Here is a 19,992-nt window from a genome sequence, read left to right on the forward strand (position 1 = left end):
ATCATCCTCCTCATCCTCTGTAACGCCCCATTTTTCTGTGTCTGAAATAGTAAGTTATCGGTCTGTGAATAGTGCCATCGGTCCGGGAATAAGTATTATTTTGGTCCGGAAAATTTACTATCTATGTGTTATATTTTATTTAATATTTTTGGAGTATGTATACATTATTTTTATGGGTAGAAAGTAAGTAATGAATATGTTTTGGAGAAATTAGAGAATTAGTGAATAGTGAATTATGTTGTTATATTAATTAAAGAAATTAGAGACATTATTTTTATGGAGTAAATTTGAGATGGTGTCATAGGAAATTAGAGGAATTATTTTTAAGGATTAAATTTAAGAATTTTTATGGAGATAAATAATATTTTGAAGGAATTTCATTTGGAGAATATTTGTAGCCATTAGATTGAATTACATTGCTCAATCCTAGTCATCCAATTTTGGTGAAAGGACCAAATTACCCTTTAGTCAACTCCATTATTTGAGCAACATGTTTTCTTCCTCTTCCTATCCATCTAACGTGAACTTCTTTCTTCTTCTCCTCCATTTTAACTTGAGCCTCTCTTTCTCTTCTCTTTGTTTTCTTCACTTATACTCACTAAATCCACCAATTTGACACCATTCAACTTGATCTAATTAATCAATCTTTGAGATTAAAGCTTCAGAAATGATATTTGGTGAATAATTTCAAGTAATTTGGAGGACAAAGGGTGGAGAACTTCCTACCAAAGACAAGGGAAAACTAAAGCATCAAGAATCTTATTTAAGCTTGTTAGAGCTTATGTTTAAGGTTAGTGTTCATAAACACTCTTACCTTGTTTCAATTTTTGATTTTGTGAAGTTTATACTATTTTGTGAAAATTGGGAATTTGATATGAAATGATTTGATTATTGAACTTTGGTGGTATAAATGTGTTCTTGGGAGATTTCTAAGCATGCCTATATGTTGAATTTATGAGGAAAACATTTTCTTCTTCATCCTCCAAGAGTGGCAGAACCTATTGATGAATAAGGCCTTAAGTTTTCATGTTATTATTTGTGGATTTATGATCTTAAGATGATATTTGATGAGTATTTAGTATGTGGTAGAAATCTCTACCTTGTATATGATTTAAGTAAGCTGAAATTAGGAAAAAGTGTTATTGGGAGTCATTAAGGACTATTTTTCGATCCCTTGCATTTCCCATTAGTGTCTGAGTCCTTCATGAAAGTTGTAGGTCTGCTCCTTAGCTTTCCAACCCATCCTCTTGTGTCCAATTTGGATATGTATAGCTCAACTTATGGCTGAAACACCCAAACTGACTCTGTTATGACGGGCTACATGCATCACTGAATTGAGTGCCCCTTTTGACCACTATAATGATAAGATTATGTTCTGAGTTCTTCATGAGAGTTGTTGCCCTGTGTCTTGAGACTTCTCTGGTTTTGGATTGGTTTGATTTGAGAGTCTGGATAAGTAGGAATTTGATAAACATTGGAATTAGTTCTGCTGAATCAGGTCTGGACTGTTGGTCTGTGTTCCTAGCTTTTTTTTCCTACCTTCAGATTGATCTGGGCTGTTGTCCCTCCATAATGTTTGTTGCATTTTGTCTTAGCTTTCTAATGAATCTAATTTCATTGAATTTGGAGATCTATAACTCAAATTATGTCTTAAAAACCCAGCAAAGGTCAAGGTTATATTAATGCTGGAAATTTTCTATGTCATGAATCATAGGTTTATTTGGATAAATGAAGGTATGAATTATGTGGGATGAAGTTCTCTTCATTCTTTGTATCCTTTAAGATTTATTTGACAAAAATAAGACATAAGTTTGAAAAGTGTTGTTGTGGATATGTTTAAATGGATATAAATTGGAAAGGTGTGAAATTGATTTAGATAATGCATGATGAGGGTTGAAATTGATACTTTTGTGCATAAGAGTTGTGTTAGCATGCTTGATTGGAGAAGGAAATTCCTCCCCTTGGTACCACCTTGGTGTAGTAAAGCTTACTTAATTATTTTATATATATGATATAAATATGATTATTTGATAACTTTTATATGTTTAGAGTTTTAACAAAGAAATGGGTATTTAAGGTGTATGTGCTTTGAATTTTGAATAAGGAAAATATGATTTTATATGATAAGAAATTTCTTATGATAAATTTCATTATGACTTTAAGAAAGTTTTAAAAGAAAAGGGATTTATGATAAATTTCCTATATTAAGTAATTATGTTTAAGTATATGAGTTACTTAAGTTCTAAAGTAAGCTTACATGTATGATTTCATATGATAAGAAATTGTTTATGTTAAGTAATTATGTTTAAGTATGATTCTAAAGTAAGCTTACATTATGAATTTAGGAAGACTAACGAATAAGACAAGTTTTCTGATAAGTGATATGAAGTAAGAATTAAAATAAGGATTTTGGGCTCTAATATACTTAGTGTGAATTTGATGCGTGATTTGATTTTTATTCTGTCTGATGAGCATGCTCGGCATTTGATGCCATTCTGATAAGAAGCTATGATCATATGCTAGACACGTGGGTGTCTTCTGTTCTGTTAGGGCGGACGCGCTCTATATTTTCTGAATCTGTTGGCGACCTAAGGCCATTCTGAATCTGTTCTGAAAATCTATCTGTTTCTTTTTCTTCTAAGTGTATGTGAGCCCTTGTAAACATATTTTTCAGCTAGCTTGGAAATAAATGATTATATGTTATTAAATGAATTGTCAAAGCAGGATATTACGTTACATGGTTTTCTAAATAACCAGTATATGTATTGGTGTACTACAATTTCAAATAATGAGCACCACTGAGTTTTATACTCAGCGTGTTGATTTTATCACGCGTAGGTTGGAGTCTATATTGCTGATTGAAGACCAAAAGAGTAGCATCAGAGCTGAAGAGATATTTTGGTAGTTGATTAGTGTGTTATGTAATTAAGTATTATGGCATGTATAAGTAGTCCATTTTTGGAGACTCTATTATGTAATTTATACTGTAAGTATATTATTGTAAATTAATTGGGTGTATTTATTGGAAGATAGACTTGGAACTTATCTATTGTGCAGAAAATTCAAAGTAATATGTTTAACTAAATGTATCTAATTGATGCATACGCAAATGTTGTAGTTAGACCTTAGAAGAGTGTTATTGTGTTGTTCTTGGAGTTTGATGGAGTTTGGAGTTTTGAAATTGGGAGTGTTTTGTATTCACTTGTTTGGCAATGTCTATGTTTAGGGGAAACTCTTGCAGTTTTTCTATAGGTTTCTCCCAAATCATTTTTTTTTTTTAAAAAAATAATACTACTTGTTAAACTTGTGAATATTAAATCACTTCTAATTCATACTAGGATTTTCTGATTTATATGTTAAGTTAAGACGGTGCCTCCGGCACCGAATGTGACATCCGCCGTCGGGTCTCTCGGGACTGGGCGGTGGTGGGTCTTACATTTAGTGGTATCAGAGCATAGGTTTAGGCGATTCTAGGACTATGTGTATATGTGTAGGAATTTATTTATTTTGAAGTGAGAGTATGAGTAATTTAAGTTAAATACATGCCATATTGGTTTGAATTGGAAACAACCAGCCATTGGCGAATGGTGTCGTGGTAAGCGGAGTATGTTATTGAGGTTACTACTGCTAATTTATGGTTATATCCTTCTGGACCATTGAAGGAATTATTCTTGGAGGAAATTCTTAGAGCAGAAGGGATAGGGATTCGATGCGGTGGTTAGTGGAGATGAGATATTATTGAGGCGTCAAGGATTGGAGCTCTTTTCTTGAGTTGATATGATTTCTATGTGTTATAAGTATATTTGAAATGTGACTTTTGAAAATATGAATTTTGTTTATTTATTTTGAATCCATAAGAAGCATATTGTTTTGTATGTCACTTATGAATAATGAAAATGAATTCACTTGTATAGATTCATGAACTATGAAGTATATTGGTTTACGAATTAAACATGAAAATAACAGTTATATATATTATTTAAGTATGTAAGATGAAGCGTAAACTTGTATGGTTGTGTGGGCAAAATATATGGTAAGTTATGCATGGTTGAGGTGAAGTTAAATGATGAAAGTATACTATTTTTATTTAATACTTGTTGACTATGAAATGCATACATAATATGCATGAATGTGTGTATATGTGCCTGTAGAAGGAGTATGGTGAGAATGACTTGCTAGTATTATCTAATAAGAGAATTAAATGATGTGGATTTATGGACAATAGAATCTATTTAGAGTATCGATTTTAATATATGCAATTGATGAAGTTTACATGATTTTGGCTAATGGCATGACTATTGTGATAAGCATTCTTCTAGACAGAATACATAATTGGTGTATTTACATAATGGATATTTATAAGGTTTAAATGATGAATAATTTGATGTGATTTGCTATAATAATGGGTGATGAGTATTTTTCATAAGAAATAATGCTGGTGAAATGAAACATTATTTAAAGCCATTTATGAGAATTGATTTTTATTTATGAGAAATAATTACTACTTGGTGGAGTAAAGAATATTGTGGTATTTATCAGCTATTTTTCAAATGTATGAATGTCGGAAATAATAAGAATTACTATGGTTATAAAAAAAAAAGTAAATTGTGATTCTTAGTAAGAAATAAATTACTTTAATCTTTATGTGCCTAGTAGTGGATCTTGTATGAATTGTCGCACCTTATGGTTTGATATGGTATAAGTATGAATTAAATTCAACGAGATTTAATCTTCTGATGTTAAAGTATTTGTTGAATTCTAGATGTTATATAAGTTATAAATAAGGATTTTTGTTTAATGAGAGATTCTATAATCCGAGGAAAAAGTAAACGACTCCTGTAAAGAAATTAAGATAATTATGTTATATAAATATTGGGCCCTGATGGTTACGTGAATTGATGCATGACATCAGATATAGAGAGATAGTTGTCCAACTATTGAATTAATGTTATACCAATAAATTAGATAAGTAAGAATGGATCTAGTCATGTTATTATATTAATATTAAGAAAAGAATCAATTACAAAAAGGTTAAGAATTATGAATCAGTATGATTTAAATGAGATGATAGTCGTTATTTAGAGTTTTAACAAATTAGGAATCCTGGTTAATAAGATTGATGGACATAAAAGTAATGATGGATCAGAGTATACAAGATAAGAATTTCCATATTTTGGTATTTCATGAATATGTTAAAAAAAAAAAAAATTGTGGTTCGTGTTTATCTCACTATGCTTATATGAGAATAAATTCTAAGCCAAAATGATCAAGAGTTTATAAGTGATTATTGTTACAATATAAAATTTTGGTTAATAGTTAATAGAAGTATTTACGAGTCATGGAAGATTTATGGATTTATGTGAGATATCTATGATTAAAAAAAAAAAAAAAAAGAGGTGAAATTGCTATGACTTAGTGCATTCTATTAAATCGTTATGGATAAATGGTTAAGTTGGGATAGTTTATATGACACATTGCATGGTTTGCATAACTTTGTGTATAAATACTTTTATGTATTGAGATTTGGAACTTTGGTATTATTTTTCTCTTGAGTGGACCTTGCAAGTGTGCATGTATGACTATATGTATGTATGCATGACAGTGTTTGAGATTAAGTATCACGATGGAATTGAGTTATTAACACTGTTATAAGAATAAGCTATTTGATCTCAGGAGAATACTGTTATGAGAATAAGCTATATGATCTCAGTATATGTTCAGATAATCTCATCATGCTTTATGAGAATTGACTTGATGCAAATCTTCGAATATGATATTTAAATGAAATGCCTTGATATGTATCTGATATGATAATATGTTTGGAAAGGGAGTTATATAGGTCCTTGGATTGAGTGTTAGATAGAATAAGAGATGTTTATGGATTTTTCTTGTAAGGGAATTAAAGAGGATATTAAGGATCTAATCGGTGTTATGCAAAGTAAGTTTATGTTATACTTATGAGATTAAAATTTTTAAATATTGAATGGTTAAATTTACTATTATGGATCTTCATATAGGAGAATCACTTATAGAATATAAGGATAGTAAGTGCTAGCCGATTAGGGAAGAATAAATTAAGTCGGAAAAATATTATGAGATTTGGAATTTCTTAATTCAAGTGAATTTCGAGGACGAAATTCTTTAAGGGGGGTAGAACTGTAACGCCCCATTTTTCTGTGTCTGAAATAGTAAGTTATCGGTCTGTGAATAGTGCCATCGGTCCGGGAATAAGTATTATTTTGGTCCGGAAAATTTACTATCTATGTGTTATATTTTATTTAATATTTTTGGAGTATGTATACATTATTTTTATGGGTAGAAAGTAAGTAATGAATATGTTTTGGAGAAATTAGAGAATTAGTGAATAGTGAATTATGTTGTTATATTAATTAAAGAAATTAGAGACATTATTTTTATGGAGTAAATTTGAGATGGTGTTATAGGAAATTAGAGGAATTATTTTTAAGGATTAAATTTAAGAATTTTTATGGAGATAAATAATATTTTGAAGGAATTTAATTTGGAGAATATTTGTAGCCATTAGATTGAATTACATTGATCAATCCTAGTCATCCAATTTTGGTGAAAGGACCAAATTACCCTTTAGTCAACTCCATTACTTGAGCAACATGTTTTCTTCCTCTTCCTATCCATCTAACGTGAACTTCTTTCTTCTTCTCCTCCATTTTAACTTGAGCCTCTCTTTCTCTTCTCTTTGTTTTCTTCACTTATACTCACTAAATCCACCAATTTGACACCATTCAACTTGATCTAATTAATCAATCTTTGAGATTAAAGCTTGAGAAATGATATTTGGTGAATAATTTCAAGTAATTTGGAGGACAAAGGGTGGAGAACTTCCTACCAAAGACAAGGGAAAACTAAAGCATCAAGAATCTTATTTAAGCTTGTTAGAGCTTATGTTTAAGGCTAGTGTTCATAAACACTCTTACCTTGTTTCAATTTTTGATTTTGTGAAGTTTATACTATTTTGTGAAAATTGGGAATTTGATATGAAATGATTTGATTATTGAACTTTGGTGGTATAAATGTGTTCTTGGGAGATTTCTAAGCATGCCTATATGTTGAATTTATGAGGAAAACATTTTCTTCTTCATCCTCCAAGAGTGGCAGAACCTATTGATGAATAAGGCCTTAAGTTTTCTTGTTATTATTTGTGGATTTATGATCTTAAGATGATATTTGATGAGTATTTAGTATGTGGTAGAAATCTCTACCTTGTATATGATTTAAGTAAGCTGAAATTAGGAAAAAGTGTTATTGGGAGTGATTAAGGACTGTTTTTCGATCCCTTGCATTTCCCATTAGTGTCTGAGTCCTTCATGAAAGTTGTAGGTCTGCTCCTTAGCTTTCCAACCCATCCTCTTGTGTCCAATTTGGATATGTATAGCTCAACTTATGGCTGAAACACCCAAACTGACTCTGTTATGACGGGCTACATGCATCACTGAATTGAGTGCCCCTTTTGACCACTATAATGATAAGATTATGTTCTGAGTTCTTCATGAGAGTTGTTGCCCTGTGTCTTGAGACTTCTCTGGTTTTGGATTGGTTTGATTTGAGAGTCTGGATAAGTAGGAATTTGATAAACATTGGAATTAGTTCTGCTGAATCAGGTCTGGACTGTTGGTCTGTGTTCCTAGCTTTTGTTTCCTACCTTCAGATTCATCTGGGCTGTTGTCCCTCCATAATGTTTGTTGCATTTTGTCTTAGCTTTCTAATGAATCTAATTTCATTGAATTTGGAGATCTATAACTCAAATTATGTCTTAAAAACCCAGCAAAGGTCAAGGTTATATTAATGCTGGAAATTTTCTATGTCATGAATCATAGGTTTATTTGGATAAATGAAGGTATGAATTATGTGGGATGAAGTTCTCTTCATTCTTTGTATCCTTTAAGATTTATTTGACAAAAATAAGACATAAGTTTGAAAAGTGTTGTTGTGGATATGTTTAAATGGATATAAATTGGAAAGGTGTGAAATTGATTTAGATAATGCATGATGAGGGTTGAAATTGATACTTTTGTGCATAAGAGTTGTGTTAGCATGCTTGATTGGAGAAGGAAATTCCTCCCCTTGGTACCACCTTGGTGTAGTAAAGCTTACTTAATTATTTTATATATATGATATAAATATGATTATTTGATAACTTTTATATGTTTAGAGTTTTAACAAAGAAATGGGTATTTAAGGTGTATGTGCTTTGAATTTTGAATAAGGAAAATATGATTTTATATGATAAGAAATTTCTTATGATAAATTTCATTATGACTTTAAGAAAGTTTTAAAAGAAAAGGGATTTATGATAAATTTCCTATATTAAGTAATTATGTTTAAGTATATGAGTTACTTAAGTTCTAAAGTAAGCTTACATGTATGATTTCATATGATAAGAAATTGTTTATGTTAAGTAATTATGTTTAAGTATGATTCTAAAGTAAGCTTACATTATGAATTTAGGAAGACTAACGAATAAGACAAGTTTTCTGATAAGTGATATGAAGTAAGAATTAAAATAAGGATTTTGGGCTCTAATATACTTAGTGTGAATTTGATGCGTGATTTGATTTTTATTCTGTCTGATGAGCATGCTCGGCATTTGATGCCATTCTGATAAGAAGCTATGATCATATGCTAGACACGTGGGTGTCTTCTGTTCTGTTAGGGCGGACGCGCTCTATATGTTCTGAATCTGTTGGCGACCTAAGGCCATTCTGAATCTGTTCTGAAAACCTATCTGATTCTTTTTCTTCTAAGTGTATGTGAGCCCTTGTAAACATATTTTTCAAGTAGCTTGGAAATAAATGATTATATGTTATTAAATGAATTGTCAAAGCAAGATATTACGTTACATGGTTTTCTAAATAACCAGTATATGTATTGGTGTACTACAATTTCAAATAATGAGCACCACTGAGTTTTATACTCAGCGTGTTGATTTTATCACGCGTAGGTTGGAGTCTATATTGCTGATTGAAGACCAAAAGAGTAGCATCAGAGCTGAAGAGATATTTTGGTAGTTGATTAGTGTGTTATGTAATTAAGTATTATGGCATGTATAAGTAGTCCATTTTTGGAGACTCTATTATGTAATTTATACTGTAAGTATATTATTGTAAATTAATTGGGTGTATTTATTGGAAGATAGACTTGGAACTTATCTATTGTGCAGAAAATTCAAAGTAATATGTTTAACTAAATGTATCTAATTGATGCATACGCAAATGTTGTAGTTAGACCTTAGAAGAGTGTTATTGTGTTGTTCTTGGAGTTTGATGGAGTTTGGAGTTTTGAAATTGGGAGTGTTTTGTATTCACTTGTTTGGCAATGTCTATGTTTAGGGGAAACTCTTGCAGTTTTTCTATAGGTTTCTCCCAAATCATTTTTTTTTAAAAAAAAATAATACTACTTGTTAAACTTGTGAATATTAAATCACTTCTAATTCATACTAGGATTTTCTGATTTATATGTTAAGTTAAGACGGTGCCTCCGACACCAAATGTGACATCCGCCTCGGGTCTCTAGGGACTAGGCGGTGGGTCTTACATCCTCGGAGAAATCCAAAGGAATCCCCTCCACCTCCAGCCTAGTCCGGAGCCGGTCAACCTCCATCTGGAGACGAGCAACAGCACCGGACTGGCGGGACTGGTGCCTCTGCAACCTCCCAATCTCTAGATCCTGTGAAAACATAAAAGCGAAGAAAGGTAAGAGGAGCATGCAAAGCAAAAAGCAAAGAGCATGAAAATCATACCATCTCATGGAGCTCCGGATACAGCCTGACAATGTAGGATCAGGCGAAGTCGAACCTGTGGTATAGCTCCTGATATCTCTGAGCAGGCACCTGCAAGTGCAGAAAGACATCCAATAAAGAATCATCCAGGTAAATATCTCTGACTTATTGAATTCATTTTTCTACTTACGTGTGTGGCATGCTCAGGATCCAGCTGTAGCGGTGGAGGAACCTGCCTGAGGTCAGCAGGAATAATAATGGTCGGTCCGAGGCCCAGAGCAACCTCCATGCCCGGAGGGAAAGGGACATCGCCTAGCACAGCTCCCGTAGGCCCAACCGGAGCATCCGCCTCCGCCTGCGCCTGCGCCTGCGCCCTATAGTATGCAGGGGTCCGATGCCTCCTCCTCTCCTGCAATAAGTCAAAGATAAATGCATTTAGTTACTTGGCCAAACAGTTGGAAAAGTCATGATTGAAGGCAAAAAAGTTACCTAAGAGTACTCCCGGACCTCCGGCAATCTGGCCTGCAGCCGGGTGGTGAAGTAAGAGGCATAATCGCCAGCCGTCAGATGGACATCAGTAGGAGAGCCATCATACTCCAGAACAGGTCCTCTGGGGTCATACCCTCCAAAAGGCACATATGGCGAGGAGGAGCATCGGGCACTCGCCTTTGTGCCGTGGCGACATGGAGCTCAAATGCCCTCTCTCCCAAGAAATACCTATCTACCCAGTAGCCCCGTAGCAGGATCCTGGACGGGGTAAAGGCCTCTGCCACGGCACGAGCGGGATAGGCCGCCTAAGCATCTCCCTCGCATAGAGTCAGAAGGAGCTGCAAAATAGAAGAGTCAGTAAATATGCAGTAAAAAAATGAAAGGAGAAATGCTATTCAGAAAGTTCTTTGTACTTACATCAGCTAAGGTCCTATCGTTAAGATAGCACCTCCAGTAGTGTGGATCCTCGGAGCTGGAGAAAGTATGGTGGCGATGCGCCAGATACCGAGGAATCCGCCGGGCATCAACAGAAGTATCACCCCTCGGACCACCGGGATAGATCCGGTACTCATAGGCCCACACCTGTAACAAGATCTCAACAGCTAAGTATAAATCTGAGTAATGGAAAAATAAAGGAATAAAGTCAAGGGAATAAGTGTCTTACCTCGAGCGAGCGGAGGAACTGCCAGTTAGACTCACCGCTACCCCTGGTCCATACATCTAGACCATGGTAGAGATGAGCCAATGCGAGAGAGGCTCTGTTATAAGAGCCAACACGGCCTAAATCCCGTAGACAGGCCAGCACGGCAAGGTCTCCCTTATTCTGGGAGGTGCACAGAAGCTGAGAGGAGATAATGTAGAAAATGAAAGACTGCGCCGCCTGGTCCCTCTCCTCCCTCATATAAGCAAGAGCTGCAGGTCTAGCATCAGCAGGTAGCTCTCTCCATGCAGCCAATCTCGTACGAATCCGCTCGGCCCAAAATTTGTAGACCACCTTATAGGAGACGTACCCCTGATCCGTGTACCTGGTGCGGGTAGGAACACCGAGTAGGGTCCTAACAAGCTCAGCTCCCAGTGCGGCAGTCTGGTACCGAGAATCTAGAGGAGCAACTTCGCCGTCAAATCCAAGCCCGGTGATGGCAGTATAGTCGGCTGGAGTCAGGGTCATCTCTCCGAAACCGAATATGAATGAGTGGGTGCAGTCGTTCCACCGCTCCATCAGCGCGTAGCGCATGGCGGGTGAAAACCGGGGCTGAGTCTGGCGAAGCCCAGCGGCATAATCGCCGAAACCAGCAGCAACGACTCTAGACCGCATCGGGGGGTCCAATAAGTCCCAGAAGGCTGAAGCATCAGTGGAGGATCCGCCAGCACGGGCCTTGCCCAGATCGACCTGTGTAAGAAAATCCGCACAAAAAAAGGATTAAAACTAACACTTGTCTATTTTCGTTTTCATGACAGGAAAATAGAGTGTTCAAGCCTCTGGCCAGACACAGCCGCGTCACGCAACTACAGCCGCGTCATGCATCTACGAAGCTGCGTCACGCAGTTTGTCGAAGTTGTGACTTCGGACTAACAGCCGCGTCACGCAACCACGGAGCCGCGCCACGCAGCTTGTCAAGGACGCATCCTCTGACTAACAATTGCATCACGCAACTGTTCTTCCGAAGAGCAGATGCGTGGAAGGTGAGACAAAAAAGAAAAACCCTAACGTTTCTATTTGCCAATTTCTATGCTCTTCTATGCATCTACAGGACCTAGGCAAGTCACAATCAACATGACGAAGCATTTTACGATAGCAAACAAGGCATCAAAACAAGCAAGATAAGCAAAATCAAAGGCTGGGGACCATGGGGTCACTTCGAACAGTTGCGTCACGCAACTGTTCACGCTAGAACAGCTGCGTCATACAACTCCTTCCTGCATGCGCTACTACCGACGCTTAGACAGTACAAAATCGCACCAAACAATCATTCGCAATACACTAAAAGCAAGAAATTCAAGTGTGAAGTCACTTACCTCAGACTGGAAACCGCGCATCTCGTCAGTATCATGTCGAACCAGGAAATCAAAGCCCGGCAATGGGAGAAGCTGAAGAGGTCGTGTCCCGGGTGTCAGGGCATTACGGCTAACCGGTACTCGCTCACCTTCGAAAATCGAGATGTCCGGGATCGCCCCCAGGGTGTCCATCTCGGGCGTATAAGCAGAAGCTGGGATCTCGGAAAGCTGGGCCATCTTAGCTAAGGTTCAGAGTGTTTCGGAAGGTTTGAGAGTTTGAAAAGTGGAAAATGAAATGTTGAAAATCTTACTTATAATAAGAAGTGAAAATGGGCCCAAGCCCATTAACACCTCTTTAAGCCCAAAGTAGCCCATTAACACCCATTTAAGCCCAAAATGGCCCATCCAAGCAATTTGAAGTCAGTGTGCGGTTCGTATACTTCAGCAATTTTGTCCACTCACCGCACAGGGGGCAAGATCATCAAATTGCCCAAATTATCCTCAGGTAAATTTTCTTTCAAATGCCACATCAGGAAAGGTATACCTGAAAATTTAGGACTAAAAAAATTTCAAAAATACAATCTTCTGCCCTGATGCAAAATTTCAAAGTTTATAATTATTAATGCATGGGGGCATGTGACGCCCTAACATTTAACAAAGGCAAGATCTGTTTGCACACAGAAATTGCTCTTTTTCTCTTGAACAATTTTTCAAGCCAACCGGTGATGGTTTCTCGAAGCCAATAGGGCCGACCAAACAGTGATGGTGTATTACGAAGCTATTTGGATCGTTTTCTCAATTAGTGATGATGTATTGCAAAGCTGATCAAGTTAATCTTCTTACTGATTAGTGATGGTATATTGCGAAGCTGATCAGGACAATCTCAATGACCAACCGGTGATGATTTTCCGAAGCCGATAGGTCCCACCAAACAGTGATGGTGTATTACGAAGCTATTTGGATTCTCTTCCTGGTTAATGATGATGAATTACGAAGATGATCAGGGCAATCAAAATCCTTCGAGCCAATCAAACCGAGCCTCCAAGATATCTTCAGAGCCAATTAGACCGAGTTTTGGAGGTCGTTACCGATCCAACTGGAGCCAACAAAGCCGATCAAATTGAGTTTTGAATGCGACCGGATGATCAGGACAACCATTTCATCCAATTCGAGGTTGAAGGCGCGTCAATAGACCACTTTAACATTAATCGTTTATACAATTAATGATAAAGTGGGGGGGCAAACTGTTGACGCGTGTCTTTATGCCCCCACCTAACCCGATGAGGATACGAGGACGCGGAATGAGGAATCATGGTTATCCGAAAAGTCTTTAAACCCAAGGATTTGATTTAAACCAATTTAATGGTGTCTGATTTGCACTAGAGTTGCGTCACGCAGCTATTAGGTGCGTGGCGGCACTGACAGCTGCGTCACGCAACTCCAATTAAGATGACATCACCATGAAAGCCAACATAACGGTTTTTCATTCTGTTTGGGTACGTGGCAATGGTCCAGAAAGTGAGTTGCGTCACGCAGCTATCGGGTCCGTCACGCAGCCGTCAGTTGCGTGACGCAGCTATCCCCTGTTGCCCTAACTATATAAATACAGCGTTTTTATCTTATTCGAAGGAGGAATTTGAGGGCGTAAAAAAAAAAACAATTGTGGCTAGGTTTTTCTGCAGGAACTCTTCTGAGTTATCTTGAAGAAAAACAGCCTTTAGAAATTAATTAAGTTAAAAATGAAAATCATAAAAAAGAAAAAAAAAAGGGAGAAAAGCAAAAGAGAAGGAGGTATTTGTTAAAAACTTGGTGAACAAAGACTTTTGGGACTTTGAAATCTCGTTCCTTAAGACGTTCAGATTGTTTACAATCCTCAATCTAAGGGTTAGGTAATTATCTAAAACTTTTCTTGGTATTTTTAGTTGTTTATTCATTATTATTTATTTTATTGATGTTTTAGTAGTATGATCTTAATTAAACGATACCCTACCCATTATTGGATGTTTCTGAGCTATACTGAAACAAGTTTTAATAAAAGGAAAATGTAAAAAGGGTTGCTTGAAAAATAGTTACGGACCAGAGCAGTTGCGTAACGCAGCTACAAGGTGCGTGACGGAACTGTTCATGTCCAAAACATAGTTATATTGTCCCGATTAGCTGCGTGACGGAGCTGTTCGTGTTTATGATTTTTATTTCACTTTTATTTTTTGTTTAATATTGTATTTGAAATAAATGACTGATGAACCCGAAGGTTTTTTTTTCCAAGTCACGAACAGCTGCGTGACGCGACTGTTCTAAGATTCCAGAAACGACTTTTGTTCTTTAAAAAAAATAATAATTTCGTACAATTAATAAATATTTAATTCTTTTAATAAGTCAAGAGACAGCCAATTGTGGGCAGATTGCAGTTTAATCAGGTTTAGTATGTTAATATATTATTATGCATGATTTCGGGTTTTTAGGGTTTCTTGGATTAAAAATGGGTAGAATGTATTTTTTAGGTTCAGTTTGTGGCCCGCCTTTAACCATAAGGCAAGAGCGGGTCTTTTGTTTACTTTGACTTAACTACTCTGTGTTGAATGATTTGAATTGTTTGAATAGTTATGAATGCAATGATTGAACTTGTTTGGGACGATTAAATAATTTTCCATATAGGAACTCGGTTCGATTTATTTGGGTTGGGTTTGAATATATAATATGGCTTTTCTAAATCAAAATTAGAAATTGTAGGTTTAAAGAGGCCGGTTTTTCGGGCGTCGGCTTCCAAGGGGCCGACGTACCCAATTCCCTTATCCAGAATCGCACTCGGTGCGCCTGACCAGTTCTCTAAATTGGCCTTAAATAAAATTGGGTTTAAAATGAAGTCACTTTTAAAATTGGAAACGGTCCCATTGCCGAAAAAATGGGTGGCGACTCAAAAATATTTTATAAGACCGATTTATCGGCATCGTATCCAAAAAGGTTTTGTCACCACTTGTTAAAAATAAAAATCACATTTCCAAATAAAAAGAAAAGTGATAGCTTTTCGGGTCGCTCGGGGGCGGTGTGAAAACAAGCACATACAAGAATATTAAATTTATTTATTTTGCATAATCATCAAAATCTCAAGATAAAATTGACCCTTGAGCCAACAGCTCTTTTAGCTAATTTTGCCTCCAACACTTCTCTTATGTCCTTCGTCCTTTGGCACTTTGATCGTCGGGACCGAGACATGATGGAATATACCCTATATGGCTACAAGTAAACAAGTCAAATGATGCATGATTGAGGCATGACGTATTCATAGCGATTACATACAAATAAGAGGGGAAGGGAGTTGGGAAATGCATGACCTCCACCCTTATATCTCCCACACATGATTTGAGGTAAAGTCTTTTTCTAACCCTAGGACATATAGGTTGGGCCCATAAATCATCATGGGGTTTTGGACCGTCATCTCTCGTATTTATTGAATGAATGCAACAATCAAATCTTATTAAGGTAAACATAGAGGAAGGAACTAGGGTCGATTACATGAGCTTAGGTCGAGCTTATTAAGTCTTTGGGTTAAGCGAGAATTGGTTGTTTCCTCCCATTTGCTTTAGGTCTAAGCATAATGGCAATAATGGATTGTGCCAATTCTTTTGATATATACCAAACGGTACTTGACTTATGGGTGGTGTATATTAGTGGTTGATCCAAACAGTCCAGTAGAGTGAGAGGACCATGACCCCCAATATAACCTTAGGGTTTTAGGGTAGAAAGGAGATAAAGAAGAGATAAATGCATGAATAACAGTTTATAAGTATGAAAAACTAAACTCAATTTGAAGTTAATAACATAATTAAAGATTATGAATAAGTGGAGAACTTTCGGAGTCAACTCTCTTATTCGAACTCAAAACCGAAAACTAAAGATTCTGGGTTTGATCCCCAATGGAGTCACCAGGCTGAGGATGTCGAATTTTTCCAAAAAAGATTTGGAATGAATCGAACGGGCTTGATTTGTTTTATTTAATAAAATGGTTTTCTCTTTATTAAACCCGTTTAATCCTCAGAAAAAGGTTGTCTCACTTTGGTAAGAGTTTTATTTTGGAGTCACCACCCTTATTAGGGAAAATTCTCAAATCAGTCAATTCTTTGAATCGACTAATTGGTTTTAAACCAAAGATACGGTCTGCGATTTAGGTACGGGATGGGAAGGTGTTAGGCACCCATCTCGCCCGACTAAGCCGGCCTTCTAGTTGTCCATTAATTCACAATAGTTTAATAATGCAATTAACAAAAAATTGAAATGTAAAACCTTTTATGCATTTTTGGAAAACATGTCAAACATACATTCAATCTCATCCATACAACATAACATAAATCAACCAAAGAAGGGGAGATGAGGAGAATAGAGTTACAAACCAACCTAATCATTACATTCTACCCTTAAACCCTCCAAATTTTCCAAGCCCAAATAATAATTACATCAAGCAATAATAGAACTCCCCATTACTGACCCTTTTACATTTTGCAATAAGAAGCTTAAATCAAAAATAAATCTAAACCACAAGCAACAATCATAATGGATAATAAGTAACCACAGAACTACATATTAATTACAAGATCATAACTCAATCAATCATCCAACCATCATGAATATGATGAATGTAAATGATACAAGATTAAGAAATAAAGGGTTAGCACAATAACAATGAACATTAAACTAAATGAGAAGAATTTAAAGGACAAAAATAATAAAGAACAGAAATGATAAAATGCTACTAAAGTAAAGAACAATAATTAAATGACATAAATTTAAAGGTTTTACATGATTTAAGCTCATGATCTTGATGTTCATCCTAGAATGATGAACAAATCCATCAATCATTGCTCTCAATCATGTTTTATGTGTTTATTTGATCCATATATGACCTAATACACATCACGAACCTTTTAATGTCGGAGCTTGGCTATCGGATCACCGAATCGGGACATTTATTGAGTAAGAACAGGAGTTTCTGGAAACTTGTGGCACGAGCCATAAGGAAGCGGTGCATAACACTACTATTGATCTCACGCCACAAAGGTGCAAAAAATCCTTGTTTGGTTGATCCTAGGTTTCCCTCACAACCAAACCCAAGAATGGTGTTTTAAACACCGAAAAAACAAAGAAAAAGATGGGGAAAGCATTTAAAGGTTCTCAAAAATTACCTTTTGCGATATCTTTGATGATTTGCTCTAAAATGGTGAAGGAAAACCCAACACTTGGTCTTTGATCCAAAAATCCAAGATTCAAAATTAGACTGTGTGTTTTTAGGATTCTAGATTGTCTACAAGCGATTTTTGATTGATTAACAATGAATTCTCACCTCAAATCCAAGATTAACACAAGTTGTCTTTAGACTTTTTGGCTGAGTTTTTAAAATGCAAGAGCTTCCCCTTATTTTCCAAAAAAGAGTCCTCCATTTCACAGCTCTCAATGCCTATTTATAGGCAAAATGAGGGTGGGTTACCCCATTTTAGGGCTGATGCAGCAAAAAAAGCCACTATCAGGCCTGCAACGGGACGGGCTCACTTTTACAGAATCGGACCGGGTGATATACAAAATGAGGTGGTGCACCAGAAAGTGTGATGGGCAAAACCCGATGCATTTTTTGGGCCCAGTTTTGTCGCGAAACGCCTGGTAACCTGAAAAAGGTAAAAGTGGTTAAACACATCAGTAATCTTAGCCATGGACCATCGATCCAAAAACCAGGATGATCAGAAATCCCGATCCAGTTTTATGTAAAAAACCGATGTATCATCACTGAACCTTTTAGGAGTAAAATTTAAGCGTCTACAATAACCCATCTTTTTTTCATTCTTCTTCTTCTCATTTCACACATTGGCAGTAGGAATTAATTTTGGAAGAGATAGAGATTAGATTATATATAATAATATATTCAATTCAAACAAACTTAGCTAGTTTTAGAATTCTAGTTGGATTAGATGGCATGATTAGAGTAGATTATAGGTTTTGAAAATTACCAATTATCAGTATTATATATTAAATTGAAAAATTGAAAAATTAAGTTGGCCAATCAAAATACAGAAAAGTAAGAAAAAATCTCAAATTTTTAAAAAAAAAAAAAAAAAAAGAAAAATATAGTGCTGAACAAAGAGAACATCTTAAATTTTCTCATTGTTTTAGCTGTCATTTATATATATAGATTACATTAAATATTTTAATGTTTTAATATAATTGTGGAGTTACTAAGGTGTAAAAAAGAACATATAATATAACAATAAGATAATAAATTTAGGAAAGTTAAGAAATTATGAACTTTTAATCTAATATTAAAAATACGCTTTCTAAAAGAGTATCTTCTCAAAAAAAAAAAAAAAAAAAAAAGCTTTATAAAAGAGTAAAGTAGGCGATCATAAAAAAAATAGAAAAATTTTTGCAGCTTAAATAATTAAATGAAGCGAGAATGAACTTCTCGACTCATTGAATAACAAAAAAATAACACAAACAACCCAAGTAATCACATGAATGAGCCTAATATTGTAAAATGAATACACTTTCATGCAATCAAGCATCGACAAATACCAACACCCATAACTAATATGCATCTGCAAGCAATTATAAGACGTGAATATTGGTAAATGGAGTTAATTAATCCTCCGATGAGCCGGTCCACACTCATAACTCGTCCTATCATATATGTGTACTAATGAAAATTTTAACATGAATATTTAGTCACTTCCCGCTACCTAATTAAACAACTTGCTTCTTGTTGTTGGAGTGCGCTACCCTTCAAGTCAAAATAGTGGTTAGGTGATATTCCATATCAATTGTTATGCATTATAAATGTTTTGTATATCTAAACATTACATCATGTTTCATTACTGCTCAGCAAACATAAAATAGTATCATTCCAAAATTTGGAAAAAAATAATAAAATTTACTCTCTTTATTCTGTTACTTTACAAAAAAAAAAAAAAAAAAAAAACATAAAAAGTAAAGTGGTTGAAGAAGTGGTTAAACATAAATTTTTGCTTTTTTTGGTCTATAATATCTCTAATCAATATTAAATTACACAATCAATGATGAGGAAGCCAAGTCGCTAGCAGTCTTCCAAAGGCACATTTATTAGCCAAATTTTTTGAGGACCATCATGGACCCACCTTCTTCATGTCCTCAATCCAAAAAAAAAGGACACTCAATTTGCTCGGTAAAATAAAAAATTGTGCCTATAATATAATGGGGTGTAACGTTGACATATACCTCATTATTTTAAAACTGAGGTCCAATAATGTAAACATGTGGCCTTTTAAAGAAAAAATGAAAAATACAAAATAGTAATGATGCTGACATCCATAAAGTAGAGCACACTCCTAAGGAATAGTATACAAATATAGTCTTAGTATAAATCGGTCAATTTGTTCACTAAAAATAAAATTTTTGCCCATATTAGCAAGGGCTAATCTCTGCATAAAGATAATTTTGCAAAAGTAGAGTGCAACAATACAAACCTGTTACTATTTTATGCTGACCTCCAAAAAAACATACTCGTACTCGTGCTTCATGCGTAAATTAGTACACTTTTTGTTTAACACAATATGGAATGCAATTTAAACACACAATCAATCATGAGTACAAACTTAATTAACAAAGAATCACTTTAAATTTGTTGGAAAAAAAAATTCAAATTTGTACCCAAATTAAAGTGTGATATGGAGATATAGACTTTTTTTATAGATAGGATAAAATAATTGAAATGTGTGGTCATATTATGAATATACGTA

At 35.3% G+C, this 19,992-nt stretch overlaps 1 long non-coding RNA gene across 1 annotated transcript; it reads left to right on the top strand.

Annotated features, from left to right (window-relative positions):
- Positions 1–477: 477 nt before the first annotated feature.
- Positions 478–3,045, top strand: LOC149494587 (uncharacterized). The gene is made up of 2 exons (XR_016321880.1): positions 478–790; positions 2,839–3,045. It is a non-coding gene; the product is annotated as an uncharacterized LOC149494587 (long non-coding RNA).
- The last annotated feature ends 16,947 nt before the right edge of the window (positions 3,046–19,992 follow it).

Source organism: Jatropha curcas, chromosome 7 (assembly GCF_041381405.1).
Source record: "Jatropha curcas cultivar XTBG-Jc1 chromosome 7, XTBG_Jcur_1.0, whole genome shotgun sequence".
Lineage (NCBI taxonomy): Eukaryota > Viridiplantae > Streptophyta > Magnoliopsida > Malpighiales > Euphorbiaceae > Jatropha > Jatropha curcas.